At 41.5% G+C, this 21,696-nt stretch overlaps 2 protein-coding genes across 2 annotated transcripts in view; both read left to right on the plus strand.

The window, feature by feature from the left end:
• LOC122646318 (plastidal glycolate/glycerate translocator 1, chloroplastic-like) overlaps window positions 1-21,696 on the plus strand; it is a 179,532-nt gene that overhangs the window by 129,104 nt on the left and 28,732 nt on the right. The gene's annotated exons all lie outside the window — the stretch shown is intronic.
• LOC122646317 (plastidal glycolate/glycerate translocator 1, chloroplastic-like) overlaps window positions 1-21,696 on the plus strand; it is a 35,258-nt gene that overhangs the window by 12,397 nt on the left and 1,165 nt on the right. The gene's annotated exons all lie outside the window — the stretch shown is intronic.

Below are 21,696 nucleotides of genomic sequence, written 5' to 3' on the forward strand. Positions count from 1 at the left end.
TGGATATATGCTTCATCCCTCAGGATCGGAAGAAAGGGGATTTTATTTGCCCTAGGATAAGGTGGTGGAGCTTAAAGGGGTAACCTTAAATTCATTCATTGAAAAAGTGGTCAAACAAGGAAAGTGGGACTTTGAGGGAGACACTAACACAATATGAAATGAGATGACAACTTATATCATGAAGGTTGCTAAAGCTGTCCTCAAGGAATCGAAAGGAAAATGTCATCCCACTAGGGAGACTTGGTGGGGGGATAATGAGGTTCAAGTAAATATTAAGACTAAGAGAGCTAGTTTTAAGACATGGAAAAAGACTAAGGAGGTAGAGGATCTAACAAAGTTATGAATCTACCATAAATGAAGCCAAGAAGACTGTGGGGAAAGCAAGGGCATAGAAGTATGAATATCTCTATAACCATCTGAACACAAAGGAAGGGTAAAAAGCTATTTATAAGATGGCTAAAATGAGAGAAAGGAAGAGTAGGGATTTCGACCATGTTAGATATATTAAAAGTGATGATGGTAGAGTGCTAGTAACGGATGAGGACATTATGAAGAGATGGAAATAGTATTTATACAGCCTATCAAATGGAGACATTTCTAGTAATAGTGGCTTGGAAGACTGTGTTACTCATCAAGACAGCGCATGGCATAGTGTTAGCAGACCTGAATTAGAGAGTAATTGCTTGAATGATCAATAGGATCAACCAAGCATTGTATTTATAATATGAGAGATTACATACTAATGACCAAAGCACTCCTAGTACAGCCGACTTAACTAGGAGGTACAAAGAAGTAAAAAATACAACTGTAAAATGACCAGAATACCCCACGGTATTCTGATGTATATAATTCAACACTCCCCCTCAAGTTGGAGCAAATATGTCAATCGTGCCCAACTTGACTAGATTAGGATGGAAAAATTTCCCAGACAATCCCTTGGTGAAAATATCAGCAACCTGATCAGTAGACTTCACAAAGGGAACACAAATCAGCCCTTCTTCCAACTTCTCCTTAATGAAATGCCTGTCCACTTCAACATGCTTCTTGTAAGAGGCAATATCACCAGGAGTGGAAGGATGGTAATCAGAAAAATGGTCCAACTGTTGCCAAAGGCTGCAAAGTTTAGCATAGTACTTGGAGACAGTTATTCCCTCTAAGTGGTATGAAGGACTTTCTTCGGGAGTTCATAAACCTAGGCATCATTCCCAAGCTGTCCATATGTTTCCTTGCAGGCAGACCATATCTGGGCAGCAGTATCAAGAAGAAGGAATCCACTGGCAAGATCTGATTGCATTGAGCCAAGCAAATAAGGCATTAGGATGCCATTATTGGAGATCCATCTGTTCAAAGGAGCACCAGCTTTAGTTGGTCGAGCAACAGTACCATCAATATGTCCAGTAAGCCCACGGCCAGCAATGGCAAAGTAGGCAGAGCAAGACCATATCAGGTAATCACTCCCATCCAGCTTGATAAGATTAGGGAGAAGGTCGCGGGTATCATTCCTACCATACCCATCATCAGCAGAAGTGCCAGAAGAGACCTCAGAGCCAGCCATTATGCAGTAGAAAAAATCAAATCGCAGAGAGGGGCTATAGTGATGAGAAACCCAATAAATACTCCAAGATAAGAGCTGGAAATTGGTGGAGAAACCTTTTTAAATGTAAGAAGAGTTGTCCCCAAAAACCAGCAGCAACAGGTAGGGCAATCCCTGAGATTGACTTTTTCAGGGTTTTTTTTTTAAAAACCTTGATTTTGGTGAAATCGATGGAGGGCAGATTGCAAGAAAAAAATCACCAGAAAGAGCTGAAACATGGATCGAGTGTGCTTCTAATAGTACTGAAGTACCCTTCCAAAAATCAGCCTCAACAGAGAAGTAGAACACTAAGATCATTTGCTAAAAAAAACCCAAGATGTGAGTAAAATCGATCAAGGAGAGAAGTCGTAGTATGGCTGGAGATAAAATCTTGTCCAATATAAATCTGCTGCAGTTCTTGAGCTTCAATAGTGTGGAGAGATCATTCGGCAGGGTAGATGAATCAGTCCAAAAAAACTTGAAGTCTTCAAATATAGCAGGTAGTGTACAAGCTCCTATCGATCTGAAATTTTTTTTTATAGCATGAATGAGGTGATGGAGGGCAGCAACTAGATCTGTAGATCACCTCATCAGTGCTGCCCTAGTAGGAGGATGAAGAACAAAGGGAAAGAGAGGGGAAGAAGAGCTCGAGAATGAAGGGAAGGAGAGGGGACTGCCCTAATTTGAAATCTGCTCTGATACCATGTTAGCAGACCTGAATTAGAGAGTAATTGCTTAAGTGATCAACCAAGCATTGTATTTATGATATGAGAGATTACATACTAATGACCAACGTACCCCTAGTACAGCCGACTTAACTAGGAGGTACAAATAAGTAAAAGATACAACTGTAAAATGACCAGAATACCCCCACGGTATTCTGGTGTACATAATTCAACATATAGATATATGTATGAAAGGTTAGGGTGTTTGAAGTTAAAGAAGCCTTAAGAAAGATGAAAGAAGGCAAGGCACCAAGCCTAGATGGGATCCCAATAGAAGTTTGGAAGAGCTTAGGATTATGTGGTTTATCTTGATTAACCAAACTGCTTAACAAGATTAAGAGCACAAGGAAAATGCCAGATGAAGGGAGGAAAAGCATTGTGGTTTTGATTTACAAAATTAAAGGTGATACCCAGAGCTGCAATAACTATAGAGGCGTAAAACTAATGAGTCAAATTATGAAATTATAGGAGAGGGTTATTGAAGCCCACCTGAGAAGAGAAACTACTATTTCAGAGAATCAATTTGGTTTTATGCCAGGTAGATCCACAACAAAAGCTATTTACTTACTCAGGAGGCTCATAGAAAGATTTAGAGCTTGTAAGAAAGATCTCGATATGGCCTTCATTGACCTAGAAAAAGCTTATGACAAAGTATTTATATAGTTAATCTGGCATGTATTAGAGAAGAGAAGTTTGTCAAGTAAGCATGTAGACATAATTAAAGATATGTATGATGGTGTGGTGACTAGCGTGAGAACCGTGGGAAGTCAAGTAGTAAATTCCCAATTACAATTGGGTTACATCGAGGATCAACTTTAAGCCCTTATTTGTTTGCGCTTATCATGGATGATTTAACCAGGAACATTCAAGATGAGGTTCCATGGTGTATGCTTTTTGTTGATGATACTGTTTTTATGGATGAGACAAAAGCAGAGATTAACGCTAAGTTGGAGCTGGATTGAGACCGTCGTGAGACAGGTTAGTTTTACCCTACCGATAACAGTGTCGCGATAATAATTCAACCAAGTACGAGAGGAACCGTTGATTCACACAATTGGTCGTCGCGCTTGGTTGAAAAGCCAGTACTGCGAAACCATGTGTCGGATTATGATTGAATGCCACTAAGTCAAAATCAAGGCTAAAGAAGTGATGCATGCGCCTGTCGCCCGTTTGCCGACCCGCAGTAGGGGCCTCTCGGTCCCCAGAGGCACGTGTCATTGGCCAAGCCCCGGCGACAGACGTGTCGCATGGGGCTGCCTTGAAGCATAATTCTTGTCGCACTACAAGTAGAATCCTTTGCAAACGACTTAAATACGCGACGAGGTATTGTAAGTGGCAGAGTGGCATTGTTGCCATGATCCACTGAGATTCAGCCCCGTGTCGCATCGACATCGTAACCCGGCTTCTGGTTCATCCTGTATTGCCAATTCTGTTTACCAAAAATGGCCCACTTGGAGCTCTCGATTCCGTGGTGCAGCTCTACCATAAATAAAGAAGGTGATATAGAGGATGATGTGTCACAGAGAAATAAATGGATGAAGTGGAGAGGTGCATCCAGAGTGTTGTATAATTGGCGTATTCCTTTAAATCTTAAAGGAAAATTCTTTAGGAATGTCATACGTCCGGCTATGATGTATGGGGCCGGAATGTTGTGTAGTTAAGAAGTGTCATATAGATAAACTAAGTGTAGCAGAGATAAGGAGGTTGATATGGATGTGTGGCAACACTAGGAAGGGTAAAGTAAGGAATGACCATATCAGAGCTGATTTGGGAGTTGCCCCGATACATGATAAGCTCCGAGAAAGTCATTTGATTTGGCATGGCCATGTTCAACGGAGGCCTTGGAATGCACCAGTATGGAGGAGTGATTTGATTCAGATTGAAAGAACTAAAAGAGCTAGGGGTAGGCCTTAAATGACCCTAGGAGAAGTAGTGAGGAAAGACATGCATAGTTTAGGTCTTGTTTCAATTATGACCTTGAATAGAGTTGATTGGAGGGCATGGATCCATGTAGCTGACCCCATTTAGTTGGGATAAGACCGAGTTGTTATAATGAAATTAATATCTTAAAGCATGAATGTGAGCGTCCTAATTTTCAAAGATAAACTATTCAATAAAATTTGTTAGGTTTGTCTTCTTCTAATTCAGGTTGATGTTTTAAAATTCACATTGATGTTATTTAAGAAGCATTTAAAGTTCTATGCTATACTCCTCTAATAACATGAAAATATGAGAGTTCTGAAACATACTAGATAAAGGTTTAAACTGATGTGTGCATCTGGTAACCTGGAAACATAATTAGAGTGGCAGTAAGTAGGAAGAGAGAGAACTATGGATTGGGAGGCTGAAGCTGAAAAACAGGGAAACAAGGATAGAAGTAAGAGGGTGGATAGTAGGAATTCCTATTTTATAGAGGATTTTTTGGTTGATTTGGGTAGGAGTTATTTTGCGGTAATGAGAAAATCTAAACTGAAGAGGACTCTCATTCAATTTGATCTTGCCAAGCAGAGGCCTTGCTGTCATACAATTACTAGTAGCTAGGGGTCCAGTCGTCCACTAACTACCATCTTAGGACACAACCCAAATCTGACTATCCATTAATGAAGTTGAAAACCTCCAAACCGGTCTTGGGAATGGCAGGTCCACTCAACCTTTCCCATCTTTACTAAAGATTTCTGTCTACAACCTATGGTATCATAGTTAAATCTTCAATGGATCGATTCTAATGAGATATCAAAGGGTTAACAGCTAAGAGAAAGGAAAGAAGAAGGAGAGAAGAGAAGAAGAGAAGAGAGATTGGGAGAGAATCGATTGTGTGTTGAGTGATTCTCAACACACATAATAACTTCATTAATAAACTTCTGGATATTATATAAGCCTCCCTAGGGAGGAAAGAGGAAATAAAAAGAAAGAGTAAATAGCAACTAGTCATGTCTTATAATAAGACAATGATAGAATTACCCTTACTCATAATTCTAACACTCCCCCTCAAGTTGGAGAATAGATATCATACATTCCCAGCTTGCACAATAAGGTACTAAATAGACTAGGACTGAGACCCTTGGTGAAGATATCTGCTACTTGATTACCTGTCTTCATAAAGGGAGTACAAATGCACCCAGAGTCCAGCTTCTCTATGATGAAGTGTCGATCAACCTCAATATGTTTGGTTCTATCATGCTGAACCGGATTATGGGCAATGCTTATAGCAGCTTTGTTGTCACAATAAAGTCTCATTGGCCCTTTAGTTTCAAAACTCAAGTCTTGAAGTAGTCTCTTTAGCTATATAAGCTCACACACTCCATGAGCCATAGCCCTAAACTCAACCTCTGCATTGGATCTAGCTACAACTGGTTGTTTCTTGCTACTCCAGGTAACTAGATTACCACCCACAAAGGTACAGTACCCAGAAGTAGATCTCCTGTCAGAGATTGAACCAGCCCAATTAGCATCTGTGTAGCCTTCGATCTGCAAATGATCATGCTTGGCAAATAGAAGACCTTTTCCTGGATAGGATTTCAAATATCTAATGATGCGATACACCGCATCCAGATGTCCACTCCTGGGAGCATGCATGAACTGACTCACCACACCAACTGCATAAGAGATGTCTGGTCGAGTCAAGGAGAGATAGATTAGTTTCCCAACCAACATTTGGAACTTGCTTGCATCTATAAGAGAAGAACCACATTCATCACCAAGCTTATGATTCAGATCAATGGGAGAAGTTGCTGGTTTGTACCCCATCATACCTGTCTCTTTCAGAAGATCCAAGACAAATTTCCTTTGGCAAATGTTGATTCCTTTCCTTGATCTAAATACTTCAATACCCAAGAATTATTTCAAGATTCCAAGGTCTTTGATCTCAAACTGTTTAGCCAGATAAGACTTCAATCTGTTTATCTCAGTAACATCATTCCCAATTACAGCTGTTAGAAAGGGACAACAACAGTGTCATCAACATAGACAATGAGAGCTGTAATTGTACCGTTACCTCTTCTAATAAACAAGGTGTGGTCAGCTTGACTCTGATAATACCCATTCTTCAGGATGGCTTGTCTAAATCTCTCAAACCAGGCCTTAGGAGACTGCTTGAGGTCATAGAGAGCTTTCTTCAAGAGATATACTTTCCCTTCAGCTGAGGGACACTTAAAACCAGGTGGAGGCTGCATGTATACTTCTTCTGCTAGATCTCTATGAAGAAATGCATTCTTCACATCTAATTGGTACATTGGCTAATCTTTATTGGCTGCCACTGAAAGAAGAACCTTGATTGAGTTATGCTTAGCTACAGGGGCAAAAGTCTCTTGGTAGTCAATGTCATACACTTGACTATACCCTTTTGCAACCAGCCTAACTTTGTATCTTTCCACTGTACCATCGGATCTATACTTTATGGTATAAACCCATTTGCATCCAACTAGAGTTCTCCCCCTGGGAAGATCAACTAGAGTCCAATTATTTTTTTTTTTCCAGAGCCACCATTTCCTCAGACATTGCTTATATCCATTTTGGATCGGATAAGACCTCTATGACATTTTTGGGAATGGAAGAAGATTCAAGGGCAGTGAAAAAGATAATACCTGTAGGAGAAATAGAGTAATAGGAAACAAACTGGGATATGGAGTTTGTATAGACTCTCTTCCCCTTTCTTTTAGCAATGGGAAGATCTAATTCAGAAGGAGAAGTATTACCTGACTGGGGAGGATGAGACTGAGGATGCGGATCCAAGGAGGGGTTTTGGCAGGGTTGCTTTCCCTTCAACGCATACCATGGTTGCTTCCTTTTCCCTTCAATATGCATTCACCTCTTATGAATACAACATCTTTGAATCTTATTTCCTTGTATTCTTTTTTCCTGCTAACATCACCACCATTGCTAGCATCAATATCAACAACACCATCGGCATCAACAACATCCACTTCTTTGTATTTTCCAATATCAAATAGGAATGGGGAAGTGGAGGTAGGCAAGGGAGATAGAAAAGGAATGATATTAGCATCCTGTTCACTTCTAGTACTCTCCCCCTGAAGAGGATGCTAAGGAGAAGAAAAGTAAGGAATAGACTCAAGGAAGGTGACATCTTTGGAGAGAAGTCGCCTTCGGGAAGGAGGATGGTAGCACTTATACCCTTTGGTTGAATTAGAGTAGCCCAAGAAGATGCACTTAAGAGCTTTGGGATCAAGCTTGGTGCAGGCTGATTTGTTGACATGAACATAACAAACACAACCAAAGATTTTTGGAGGCAAAGAGAAGACTGAGGATTGAGGAGAAAGAAGAGCCAAGGAGTGGAGTTGGCATTCGGTTAATAAGAAAGGCAGCGGTAAGAAGTGCATCAGATCAGAAAGTCGGGCACATGCATACCAAAGAGAAGACCCCTGGTGATTTCAAACAAGTGGCGGTTTTTCTCTCAGCTACCCCATTATGTTGAGAGGTGTCAACACAGGCTAGTTGATGGATGATGCCATTATCAGTGAAGAACTGTTGGAGCCCCCCATACATGTACTCACCCCCCTTATCAGACCTAATAATTTGGATTTGAGTACCAAACTGAGTACTGATAAGTTGATAAAAATCCTTGAAAGCATCACAAACATCACTCTTTTGTTTCAACAAAACTGTCCAAGTAGATCTAGAATAGTCATCCACAAATGAAACAAAGTAACGAAATCCAGACAAAGAAGTAATAGGAGAAGGCCCCCAAACATCAGTATAAACAAGAGAAAAAGGTGCAGTAGATCTATTACCACGATAAGGATAAGACGTGCGACAATGTTTAGCAAAACTACAAGATTCACACTGAAAAACATAAGAAGGAAAAGAAGAAAACAAGTGGGTTAACTGTCTCCTCATAACAACAAAAGAGGGCTGATCCAAACGTTGATGCCAAAGCATTACAGACTCCAAAGTACTACGGTCACTCCGACCACAAACATAAGCCGCAGCAGTAGATGAATCATGTAACCGTGGTTCAAGATGATAAAGTCCTCCTTTCTCAGTCCCACTGCCAATAACCCTCGTTGTCTCCAAATCCTAAAAAAGGCAATAGGAAGGAAAGAAAGTGACACAACAATTTAAGGATTTGGTTAGGTGACTCACTGATAATAGGTTAGTAGCAAAATCAGGGACATGAAGGACAGACTCAAGGGAAATAGAAGGAGTAACTCTCACACTACCCTTACTAGAGATAGAAGAGAACCATCAACAACCCTTACTTTGTCCCAGCCAGAGCAAATGGAATAGGAATCATAATACTGTGACACACCAGTCATGTTGTCAGAGGCGCCTGAGTCAATAATCCAAGTGGGAGCAGTGGACGAGGTAGACGAGCCCTATAGAGCCGAGGCAGAAGAAGCTAACCTCCAGAGGTAGAACCAGTAGCTGACCCTCCGAGGTGAGACATCAACTGGCGGAGGGCTGCAATATCATCCTGTGAAAGGGAATTGAAACAAAACTGAAGCTAAAAATAATCTTCAGCCAGAGAACTAGAAGAAGAAAGCAAAGAAGAAAGAAGAAGAACCGAGAGAAGGAGAAGAAGGAAAAACCGAGAGAAAAGAAGGCTTCTCACGATTTAGTTGAATTTACTAAATCGTGAGAGACAGATTTATTTATAACAAAACTTAAGTGAATTATAATATGAAGTACCCAAAATACCCTTAAGACATAAAGCTAATTTAGAACTAACTAGAAAGCACAATAAGAGACATAAACAACCCCAAACACCTAAACACTATAAACTCCTAAACACGATAATCTTAACACTCCCCCTCAAGCTGGAGCATAGACGTCACCAAGATCCAGCTAGGAACAGCCATTTGCAAACTGTGGTCGAAACAAAGCTTTGGTAAACATATCGCCAAGCTGAAACTAGGATCGAACAAAAGGGGTAGTAATCAACTTCTTCATAACAGCATCACGAACAAAATGACAGTCAACTTCAATGTGCTTAGTTCGTTCATGAAACACAGGGTTGTTGGCAATGTAGATAGCAGCCTGGTTATCACAATACATCTCCATGGGCTGATTACTGGAATAACCAAGCTCATGAGCAAAGGAACGAACCCACATCAATTCAGCGGCTGTGTGAGCCATAGCTCTGTACTCAGCCTCTGCACTGGAACGAGCAACAGTAGTTTGTTTCTTGCTCTTCCAAGTAACCAAGTTACCACCAAAGAAAGTACAATAACCTGTAGTAGACCTACGATCACCATCAGAACCAGCCCAATCGGCATCAGAAAATCCAACAATGCTAGTGTGTCCATGGCGGCGATAGATAAGCCCCTTGCCAGGAGCACCCTTAAGATAACGTAAAATACGACAAGCAGCCTCCCAATGAACTTGCTTAGGTGTCTGCATGAATTGATTGATAACACCTACAGCAAAAGAAATATCAGGACGAGTAACTGTAAGATAGATAAGTCTACAGACCAGGCATCTATACTGGTGTGGATCACCAAAGTCTGTGTCATCAGAAGCACCAAACTTGACATGAGGATCCATAGGAGTATCAATAGGTTTACAACCTATCATAGCTGTCTCATCAAGTAAATCAAGAACATACTTCCGTTGGGACAAGCTTAGACCACAAGAACTGCGAACAACCTCGATGCCAAGAAAGTACCTGAGGTTACCCAAATCCTTAATCTGAAAATTGTCAAGTAGATATGTCTTCACCTGTGCAATCCCAGAAGCATCATTACCAGTAATAATAATATCATCAACATATACGGCTAAGATGACCACATTAGACCCCTGTCGTCTAACAAAGATAGAGTGATCAGAGTAGCACTGAGAAAATCCACAACCAGCAACAATACTGCTAAATTTATCAAACCAAGCACGGGGGGACTGTTTCAGTCCATAAATTGCCTTGTGAAGGTGACAAACTCGGAAACTATCCTCCTCCTGAGCAACGTAACCAGGAGGTTGCTCCATATACACCTCCTCCTGCAGGTCACCATATAAGAAAGCATTCTTCACATCCATCTGGAAAAGAGGCCAGTCAAGGTTAACGGCCAAAGAAAGCAAGATACGAACGGAATTCAGCCTCGCAACAGGAGAGAAGGTTTCAAAATAATTGACCCCATAGGTCTGGGTAAACCCCTTGACAACCAAACGGGTCTTGTGCCGCTCCACAGTACCATCGGGATTGTACTTCACCGTATACACCCAACGACACTTAACAAGATCCTTACCAGGTGGGAGATCAACCAAATACCAAGTCTTACGAGAGATGAGAGCCTCCATCTCCACATCCATAGCATTTTTCCACTCAGGGTGAGACATAGCAATGGTATAAGAAGTAGGAATAAAAGTAGAATGTAATGCAGTAGCAAAAGCACGATAATGAAGAGGAAGATGAGAAACAGACACAGTTGGCCAGAGGATAAAGAGGACGGTTAGTGCAAGCACGAGTACCTTTTCTCAGAGCAATAGGGAGATCATCAACGTTAACAGTGGGATTTGTAGGCAAAGAATCAGCTGGTGGCGGTAGAGGTGTGGCCATAATAGATTGAACTGGGGGCAGCGGCTGCTGTTGGTGACGACGCACATAAACCTGTACAGGCGGGGCAGCTATAGGCAAGGGAAGAGGGGCAGGGGCAGCAACCCGATCAACGGCATCAAAAGGAACATCAACGGAGGGACCAGCAAAATACGGGGAACCCTCGAAATAAACTGTTGGCGAGTAACAGGGTCAAAGCAGCGATACCCCTTTTGGGTACGAGAATATCCAAGAAATAAACACTTAACAGCCCGAGGAGATAACTTATCAAGCCCTGGGCGAAGCACATGAACAAAACACTGACAACCAAAAACAAAAGGAGGAAGAGAGAAAACAGCCCGATCAGGAAAAACTAGTTTGAAAGGAATTTGATTATTGAGGACAGACGAAGGCATACTATTAATAAGGAAACATGCTATCAGCGCCGCATCTGCCCAATAGAGTTTGGGAACATGCATATGAAACATCAAAGAACGAGTAACATCTAACAAATGGCGATTTTTGCGCTCTGCCACACCATTTTGTTGGGGTGTGTAAGAGCAACTAGTTTGGTGAAGAATACCATTATCAAAACAAAAATGAGAGACCTCACGCTGAATTAATTCAAGTGCATTGTCAGTACACAAAGTCTTTAAAGAAACACCAAAATGAACTCGAATTTCATTATAAAACTGTTTGAAGACAGAGACAAATTCAGATCGATCCTTCAAGAGGTACAGCCATGTCATACGAGAATGATCATCAATAAAACTAACAAAATATGAAAACCCTAACTGACTTTTGACCCTACAAGGACTCCAAATATCCGAATGAACTAACTGAAATAAAGTACTCCTAGACTCTGGACTCAAAGGAAAAACAGTACGATGATGCTTGCCAAGCTCACAAGCTTCACAATCGATACGGGAGACAGACTTGCAACTGGGAACAAGGTGCTGCAGCTTAGATAGAGAAGGATGTCCTAGCCGATAGTGCCAATGTAAAGGAGATACGCTAGGAGAAGTAGCAACCGCTGTAGTGGATGTAGTTCCCAGATCAAAGTAATAGAGGCCCCCCTTCTCATACCCGCCTCCAATCTTCGTCTTTGTTGCAAGATCCTGAAAGACACAATAAGAAGGGTGAAAGGTTATGGAACAATTCAAATTTTTAGTTAATTGACTAACAGACAAGAGGTTAAGAGGAAGCTTGGGAACATGAAGAACATTAGCTAAAGATATGTTAGAAGACCGAGCAACCTTCCCATGACCAGTGACTGGCATAGAGGATCCATCTGCAATAGAAATTCGAGATGACATAGAAGTCTGTGTGGAAGATGAAAACAAAGTAGGCTTACCAGTCATGTGAGAGGATACTCCTGAGTCAATGACCCACGGAGAGGATGAGGATGCAAAACAAGCAGTAGTACCTGAGTGGGCAAGGACAGCTGTAGATGTAGAAGAAGAAGCCTCAAGTTGCTGGACTCGTTGTAAGAGTTGAGAGACTAAATCATTAGATGAGGTACCACCATCAGTAGAGGATCTCGGGGCAGGGTCGGAAGAGTGCACAGAATCAGTCCCTCCATTAGATATGGCAGAGTTTGCAAATTGCTCACAGGCCCACTGTGGTTTGCCATATTTGAGCCTACACTTATCAAAAGTATGATTAGACCGATTACAATGAGTGCACCATCGAGAACTAGTATCAACAGAACCAGAACCAGCAGTGTTAGATGTAACCCCACGACCTCCAGAACCAGCGGCACGACCGCGCCCAAAAGTAGAACCACGACCGCGAGAAGAAGTACCACCACCACCACGGCCACGCCCTCCAGTAGAAGTGAAAAGGAAAGAATTATCTTTGTTGGTAGGAGCTGAATCAAACTTCACCACAGAAGGGGATACAACTCTCTGGATCCGACAATATGCTTCATTCATAGAGGGGATCTTCTCTCCAGTCAACAATTGACTTCTGACAGATTGAAGATCAGAATCTAGCCCAGAGAGAATTTAGAAACCAAAAATTCAGATCGTTGGGACTTAATACAGCAGCATCAGTAGAGATAGGCTGGTATACATTGAGTTCTTCTCACATCCCCTTCAATGAACTGCAATACTCACCAAGGGATTTTCCATCTTGTTTAAAAGAAAAGAATTTCTCATAGACATCATAAATTCGGGACAAATTTGTATCTTGAGAGTAGCTCTCTTTAAGTTCGTTCCAAACACCCTTGGCAGTTTTATGAAACATAACATTGGAAGCAATGGAGGGTTCCATGCTATTCCAAAGCCAGCAAAGAAGGGTTCCATTCTCAGCCTTCCAATCATCATATTTGTCATCAGTGGAATCCACGGGTTCCATCGTAAGATATTTCATCTTCCGGCAAGCAGTGACATAGACCTCAAAGGCTTGAGACCAAAGTAGATAATTAGAAGCACCATTCAGCTTCACACTGGTAATCTGAATATTAAAGTTGTCGGTAGAAGACTTAGCATCAGCCATTAGGGAAATAAAAAGGTGCAAACTCCAATGTCGATAACAACCCAAAAGAAAGAAATCTCTGATCAGGGTAAAACCGATAGCCTTGAAGAATAAGGCAGAACAGCCCAATACAGAAGTATTGTCTTTGATAAATATAACCAGCAATAGTGATGTATAATCACTAGAAGTCCAGCCACAAGAATGAAGAACAGACCTCAGAAAAAAAATAAATCGATTTCCACAGGGATTTGAAATATCGATTGTCAGGGTTTTAGGGGCATGCAAATAACCAATCTTCAAGGACTTCGAACAGCAGCAGGAACATACACAATCAGTTGCAGCATAGCAGGAGACTCTAGTCCTTCATGAATATATTACTAGAGTCCAGGTCAATATAGGCAGCATAGGTAGTTGTAAACCACGATAAACAAAGGGGTGAAAAAGAACCTTCAAAACTCCAGCAGCAAGATGAATCTCGTGGATCAGAATTTATTGCTCTGATACCATGAAACAAAACTGAAGCTAAAAATAATCTGCAGCCAGAGAACTAGAAGAAGAAAGCAAAGAAGAAAGAAGAAGAACCGAGAGAAGGAGAAGAAGGAAAAACCGAGAGAAAAGAAGGCTTCTCATGATTTAGTTGAATTCACTAAATCGTGAGAGATAGATTTATTTATAACATAACTTAAGTGAATTACAATATGAAGTACCCAAAATACCCTTAAGACATAAAGCTAATTTAGAACCAACTAGAAAGCATAATAAGAGACATAAACAACTCCAAACACCTAAACACGATAAACTCCTAAACACGATAATCTTAACAGGAATCAAGAGCAGGCTGGGATCCAGATGTCTCAGGCTCAAATGTCACAGAGTGAGCTCTAGCTCCCCCTCGCTTGTCACCATGGACACCAGATGAACCACCACGCATAACAGGGGGCTTCCCATGAAGGTCCCAACACCTGTCCTTGGTGTGTCCCAGTTTTCCACAGTGATCACATTTAAATCTCTCACAGTGATCTCCACGAGTTGGCCCTTGGCCTTTCCCCCCACTTTTCCAGTCTCTATGGGTACTAGAAACAAGAGCAGATCTCTTTGTTGATGGTGTCATATCCATAGTTGTTCTCCTAGTTTCCTCACTTTGCAAGTTGCTACACACTTCATCCAGAGATGGAAAAGGAGATCTCCCTAAGATTTGCAAGCGAAGAGGCTCATATTCTGGGTTAAGACCACCAAGCAAAATATGGATCCTTTCCTTTTCGTGGCTCTTGTAGACCTTTGCCTCATCATCAGAACTGGACAGCTGGAGGTTGTTATAATGATCATATTCCTCCCACAAGCTAATAACAGTGTTGTAGTAGTCAGATATACTCCTATCACCCTGTTTCATATGGATGATTTTTTGGAGGATTTGGTACACTTTGGCTGCATCACCAACTCTATCAAAAACCTTGGAGACACTGTCCCAGATATCTTTCGCAGTCTCCTTACTCATAAACCTCCTACCTATCTCAGGTTTCATGGAGAATATCAGCCAAGTCATAACAGTGGAGTTCTCAGTCTCCCACTTGAGATAGCCTGGATTAGTAATGGCAAGCTCCTTAATAGAGCCAGTAATATACCCCTACTTTCCCCTACTTCGCAAGGACAACTTCACAGAACGAGACCAAACCAAGTAGTTGGTATTATCCAATTTCACAATAGAGATTTGGGTGTTGGGGTTATCAAAGGAAGCCATCATTTGGGAACCACTACTCAGGCTGCTAGCTGTAGTTGGTCCACTGACCTCAGAATCTTGCCCAGCCATAGTAGACACCATATGCAGACACTTCAACAGTCAAACTAGTGTGCTGCTCAACTGGGTACACTCAACTTAAATAAAGGAGGTAAACCAATACACAAATGGATCTAAATCAACCAAATCAACTAGGCTAGGGCAAATCCTAAAAAACAGCAGGCATACAGAGAGCAAAAAACTTGCATAACTCAATCCAAATCCTTCTAACACCTAAGGAACTTCAGTTCATAACACCCAACAAGTGGAACAAGGTGCAAACATTCCATTCTCAGCAACAAACAACCATCCAATGCAGCAATCTTCAAAAGAAGGTCAAACAAGTATCAGAAACAGAGCTAACGATACCTGTACAGCAGCAAAAAAGGGAGCAATAGTCTCCAAATCTTCTCCTTCAAGAATCAGGCTCTTTGGGCTTCAAAACAGCTCTCCTATACGACTCAAATAAGCCTAGTTTCAAGGCAAAACAATCTGCCCAAAGGCAGAATCGAAACTCAAACATCCCAAAGCTGATGGAAATTCTGAGTTATTTTCAAAGGCTTCACAGCAGTTTCCAACCAAGCAACGCTCCTCTCAACAACCGAGAGGTCAGGGGTCTGAGAGAGCACCTCTAGGCGATTCAAATGCACTAGGTCTCATTCAAAAAGATGGAGAGATGAAGGAGAATAGAGACAATCACTCCACAAGCTGGCAGTAGCTAGGCAAGCACCTTCTAAAGCTTTAAACTACTTCAGCAGCTCCTAAACTCTCTCCATATGGACTTGGTTTGAAGAATAGCACTCCAAAGACTGTAAGAAGTATAGTTATCTCACATAGTATAGCCTCTAATGGAACCCTTTACATTTCTAGGGTTCCAAAGAGAGGAGAAGACAACCACTGAGCTCAGCTGACTCTCAAACCAGGGATGCTAGCTCTAATACCAAGTTAAATCTTCAATGGATCGATTCTAATGAGATATCAAAGGGTTAACAGCTAAGAGAAAGGGAAGAAGAAGGAGAGAAGAGAGATTGGGAGAGAATTGATTATGTGTGTTGAGTGATTCTCAACACACATAATAACTTTATTAATAAACTTCTGGAAATTACATAAGCCTCCCTAGGGAGGAAAGAAGAAATAAAAAGAAAGAATAAATAACAACTAACTCATGTCTTATAACAAGACAATGACAGAACTACCCTTACACACATAACTCTAACAATCATAGTGTGCCGGTTCTGGTTCCACTCTTAATCCTTAGATTGACTAGTAAATGGTTAAGACTCAATATTAAGCAGGAACAGAAAAAAAAAAAAAAAAGACCAAAAGAGAAATCTGTAATGATAATTTAAGCAGGCAGTGAATCACAGTATCTTGTGACCAGAGTATCAATCCAGGCTGGTTTGACTCTCAGCAATGGACAGCAAAATGAATCTGTAGATACTGATTTTTGTCACCCCCTAATTGGCGATGATGACAATGGGACATGGACGATGGACGACGCACTCTCCCTCTTTCTAGACCTAAGATACCTGACCCATAAGACCAAGAACCATGTTGAGCACAAAATGGCCCATTTTAGGCCCAAAAAGAAGGAAAAATGGCACTGCGCCCCCACGGCACCGTGGGGATGTGTACCGGATTTCCACGGCACCATGAGGGGGTGTGACATCAGCTTGCTGACGTCACCCACGGCGCCGTGGAGGACTTATCTGGCCAGGAGAGAGAGGGGGTCCCTCCCTATAAATAGGAGGGTCCTCTCCCACATTTCCCAAGGAATTTTTGGGTGGAGAGACCCTCCCCAAGTAAGTCCTACCATCTTTTTCTCCCTTTTCACCCTCATTTCTCCTCCTTCTCTCATAAGAGTGTGAGTGAGTGAAGTTTTCTTGGTTGCGGATAGATACTTCGATTATCCCTCTGAGTATAGAGTGCTTTTGCTCCTAGGCATTGTTATCCTGTCAATGTGCGGCTAAAATCAAAACCCTTTTATTACAGACATTATTCTGTCTGTTTACTCCTCTCCAAATCACTTGAAAGAGCTATTACTCTGCCCAGAAAGGAATCGGCGTCAGTCCATTCGTCTATCTCCCCTGAGCCAGGGGAATACAAGCATACAGGTATAATAACTGCATTCTTGTTGATACGATGTAGTCCTTTCGTATTCCATCGTTTTAGTCCGTATTTTTCATATATGTAATATAGTTTAGTATGTTTTTAGTTCGATTCATAGCATCTGAATGTAGTTCATAATATCCCCCATCCCCGTAATAAAAGAGAGAGAACATTCGTCTTTATGTAGCATCTAATATAGAGAGACCGGCTTTGGCCGGGCGAGGTGGGTGCCTAACACCTTCCCACGCTCGTAACTTGACCCCTTACCCGAACCTCCGATCAGACCATATGGAGTCATGTAGCCCGATTCCGTTCACAACGGATAGGGCTACACTTAATGGGTCCTAGGCCCTAACCCTAGGTGGCGACTTCACATTATATTAGCATATTTTAATGCATGATCCCAATCCCCTATTTATCAATATCATACATTGACAATATTATCTATTATGCATCTATATATATATATCAAAACCCTATGTCACCATATATAAGGGCTGAGGAACCCTCGTCCCGAGGACCACGGTACTTACAGAATCGTCTACAAAAAATTGACTTCCCAATCTTTCGATTCAGTCCAAAATGGCAATATTTATATTATCTAAGGCTTGGCTGTCCAATGGGTGAAGAACAGGGGGTAACTTCCAAGGATGTTACTGCCAAGGATTCTAAACCCCCGGGGTCAACACAAATACGCAGAAAAGTTGCTGAAAATGGAGGAGATAATGGGACAAGCATGTTCCCAGCACTGACTCTAGTAAATGAAATCTTCATTTTGCTGCTGAATACTCCTGTTACAATTGGGAGTAAGCAATTTGAATTAAAGGTCAAAAAGTGAGGATTAAGGAGGTCACACTACCCAGCAAATGGTATTCCTTCCCTCCCCCCCCCCCCCCCCCAATAGAATTGCTAGTGGACTAAATGATAAGTAGTCACTGGTAATGGACCTCAAGGAAGGAAATTGATCGGGTATACACTTTGGTGAATAATTTATAACACCTCCTTTCAAGGATTTATGAAGATGACAGCATGTGAAGCTGCCGCATACTTATGCCATACTAATACAGACTAATATGAGAGACACTCTTCAGATCAGCACGTGGAAGATTCATTACACTGCGGGGACAAAATATTGTACTTGCTCAAGAAAAATCAACGATCTTCTCAAACTCAAATGAGATTTCAAGTTGGGGTGTGGGGAAGAGAGAGAAAGAGAGAGGGACAGATTCAATAACACCATCATGGATTTTAGAATCCTTCCCACAACAGAATCGGATGACTCATAACCTGACCAGCAGGTTAAACCACGGAATTAAGTATCGGTATCGAGTACCATATCAGAGGGGTGATTTTAAGATACATATCATATTGTATTGGAGAGACGCAATATACGCTCAAGATACGCATGGAAATGATCGAGAAATGCATGGATGTGCTTATGACATATAAAATACAGTTTTGAAGCATAAAAACACCATATAATGCAATATGTAAATATATATCAGCTAGATGCAAGGATTTGAGTCATTTTTACCAATCTAGTGATGCATAATTAAAATAAAAATAAAAAAGATCTGCAACTGTACCACTTTTTTGCCCAAATCTATTTTGATTCGTGATTTGAACGCTAAGTCCCAATGACTTGTTGAAATCATGAAGATTAGAGTCTTTTATGTTGGATGATTTCCTCCAACTTATATCAAAGAGAACAAGAAGTTTCCAAGGCCTTCGGTGCTCTCCGTTTCGTATCTCACTCACAGTTTTTGTTTTGCAAGTTTAAAGGAGGCGTATCTTACCTGTAGACCGTATCGGCTCCATGTCGGACCATATTACAAACTTTTTTTTGAAAAATAAGTATTGTATCGGTAAGTATCATGTCGATACCCACTGACCGATATGTATCGGCCAATACAATATGATACCTATTGATACTTAAAACCCTGAGTTAAACACCATATATAACCCCCAATTCAAACCAGTTGTAAGTAACTGTTGGGCAATTAGAGCATGTGTTGTCATTGTTGGCAACTAGACAGTGTGTTTTGGTGATGTATAGGCATGGTTCTAAGTATCGGTATCGTATCGCCCATATCGGGCGATATGTACTGGTTTTGCTAGTCACTGATACCAATACCGTGTCAATACTGTATCGGTAGCAAGGTATGGACAAGGGGTAAAATGGTCCGTAAACTCATTTTTTAAGAAAATCAAGGGGTAATTTTGTCCGATACAGCCGATCCAAGCCGATACTGTATCGGTATCGTATCAGTTTTCCGTGTTGCCGATAACTGTTCCGATACCGTGCACCAAAATCATGTGTGTAGGTGTGTACAAGTGTTGTGGCAATGCTGGAAGTGACAGACAGTGATGTAGCAGTACAGACAATGCAGTGGCAGTGAGAACTGGTCATATGGGGCAGTGTTTGACAGTGTATTATAGAGATATTCAGTGATTGTCACCACGTGGCAGCATCGGGTGAAGTGTACATGCAGTTAGAATGGCAATTTCATAGGTTCACATTGATGTGTCAACTTTGGAGCCAATTTGAGTGGGAAAAATGGAATATTTGGAAGGAGCAATGTACATGGAAGTTGTCGTAAGTCAAGCTATCTTTCCAACGCGACTAGAATCACGTCGATCCGATACCATATGAGGGAGTTATGACAATTTTCGTATCATCATGTAGAAAAGAAGCAAAATGAGTGAGTTTGGAGCATTTTAAGGTTCTCTCTGCCAGTTTTCCTGAGATTACATATAGTCACCATAGCTTACATCTCTCCTCGAGCCTTATTCTCTCTATTGGCCTCGAAAGTCGCATTAAAATCTTGTAAAATGTGTGAGATTCCATTTCTAGCCTTTTGGTAGGCCGGGTGCATGAACTTAGAGTAAATGTGCACACACTGGAGCGTTGGCTGACAAAGTTAACAAAGATCGGGCGGTTGTTATTGCTCCATGTCAATCATATTTCGATCGAAGAGTTGATATTTCCGTGTGTGGAGGCACGGTTAGTTGATGTGACAAATTCCATTGCGAGCCCTGAGATTGGTGGAGCACCGAAGTCACAGTGTGACACGATCCACTGCATCATAAAGATGATTCCATGTTGCGTGCACACAAGCGCTCAACAGACTTCATTCCATTTTATGCTCCCTCGTTTGTCCTGTGCCGTGAAGACCCCGATCCAACGGCCTATGATCAAGCCGTGTCTGAAGAGCATCGGGATGATACGAGAGACTCTAATCGAGCACTTATGGTTCTACCTGCCTTTGCGTATTAATCATGTGATTCTGATCCAATGGCCATCAATACTTCTGCAGCATAGAAGTCTCACTGTGATGCTGAAGATTCCGATCTAAAGCTTGTAATCACCCCCACAGTTTTTAACAGCCGGTCCGACGGTCTCTAATTGATCCGTCATTGAATATTCATCCCATGCCAAGAATATTCCCATCTGATGGCTCCTGTGCTTCCCGCCTTTAAGCATCACGATCTGACGGCCAACATCTAAGCCGCACCGAAGAAATTCCAATTCTGTCGTTTGCAGCTTACCCACGCTGCCTGCCAAAATTCCGATCTTGAGGTGCCTATGCATCGCGCAAATATGCTAACGTGATCGATAGATCTAACGGACGATAATCCACCTGCGCTTTTGAAATGCATTTTATATGCCATTGCTAATTGTTGCAGTAAATTCCGATGACCTTGGTATGAGCCGTCGGCTGTGATGTGACGAAATGTCACGAGATTCTGTTTTGGGCTCATTCGGGGCTTCTACCTTGTGTAGATCCAATGACCGAGATAAAATTGTGATTTAGAGATCAATTTAAGGCCTTTTTGGCCCTAGTTTTTTCATTCTTCTCAAATTCATACCAGAATGTCATTAAGCTGCACAAAGAGAGAAAAACTGAGAAGAAAACCCCTTTTCATTGCAGAGGTGTATTGATGATTGAGATGACCTCTTTGATGTTTGGAGCATGTACAAGTTGATTTTTTTGCTTCAAAGAGTTAGTCATTTGTGGGATTACACGGGTTAAGGTAATCTACATTAGCAAATCCCTATTTTATTCTTTCTAGGTTGTGATTAATGTTGAGAAACTTAGTTCATTGATGTAATTGGGGGATGTGATTTTTATATTGAAAATTCTAAACCTGTCAAGTTAGGGCTTGATAAGGTTTGGGGTTGTAGCCCTTAGTCTGTGTAATAGGTCCTGGACTGTTGTAGCAGTCAAAATGTGAGAAGTGTATTGAGCAATATACGAAGCCCAACTAGGTCAGTGCTCTGTGGATGTAGGCAACTTGTCGAACCACTTATATTTGGTGTGTGCCTGCTTTAGTTTATTGCATATTGGAGTATGTGAGCTTTTAGAGTGAGTGTACACAATCTGATATACTTGGCCACTCTGTGGTTATGAGTTGGATGTGCATGCGAATTTTTTGAGATTGGTAAAATTGGGATTGCCCCAGCCAATTAGTGCTTGTGCCAGAAGACAGTGGTTTCATTATGGTGATCAACAGGTTGTTTTGGAAAGAATTTTTGTAGACATTGATTCACCCC

Source organism: Telopea speciosissima, chromosome 11 (genome assembly GCF_018873765.1).
Source record: "Telopea speciosissima isolate NSW1024214 ecotype Mountain lineage chromosome 11, Tspe_v1, whole genome shotgun sequence".
In the NCBI taxonomy this organism is placed as follows: Eukaryota; Viridiplantae; Streptophyta; class Magnoliopsida; order Proteales; family Proteaceae; genus Telopea; species Telopea speciosissima.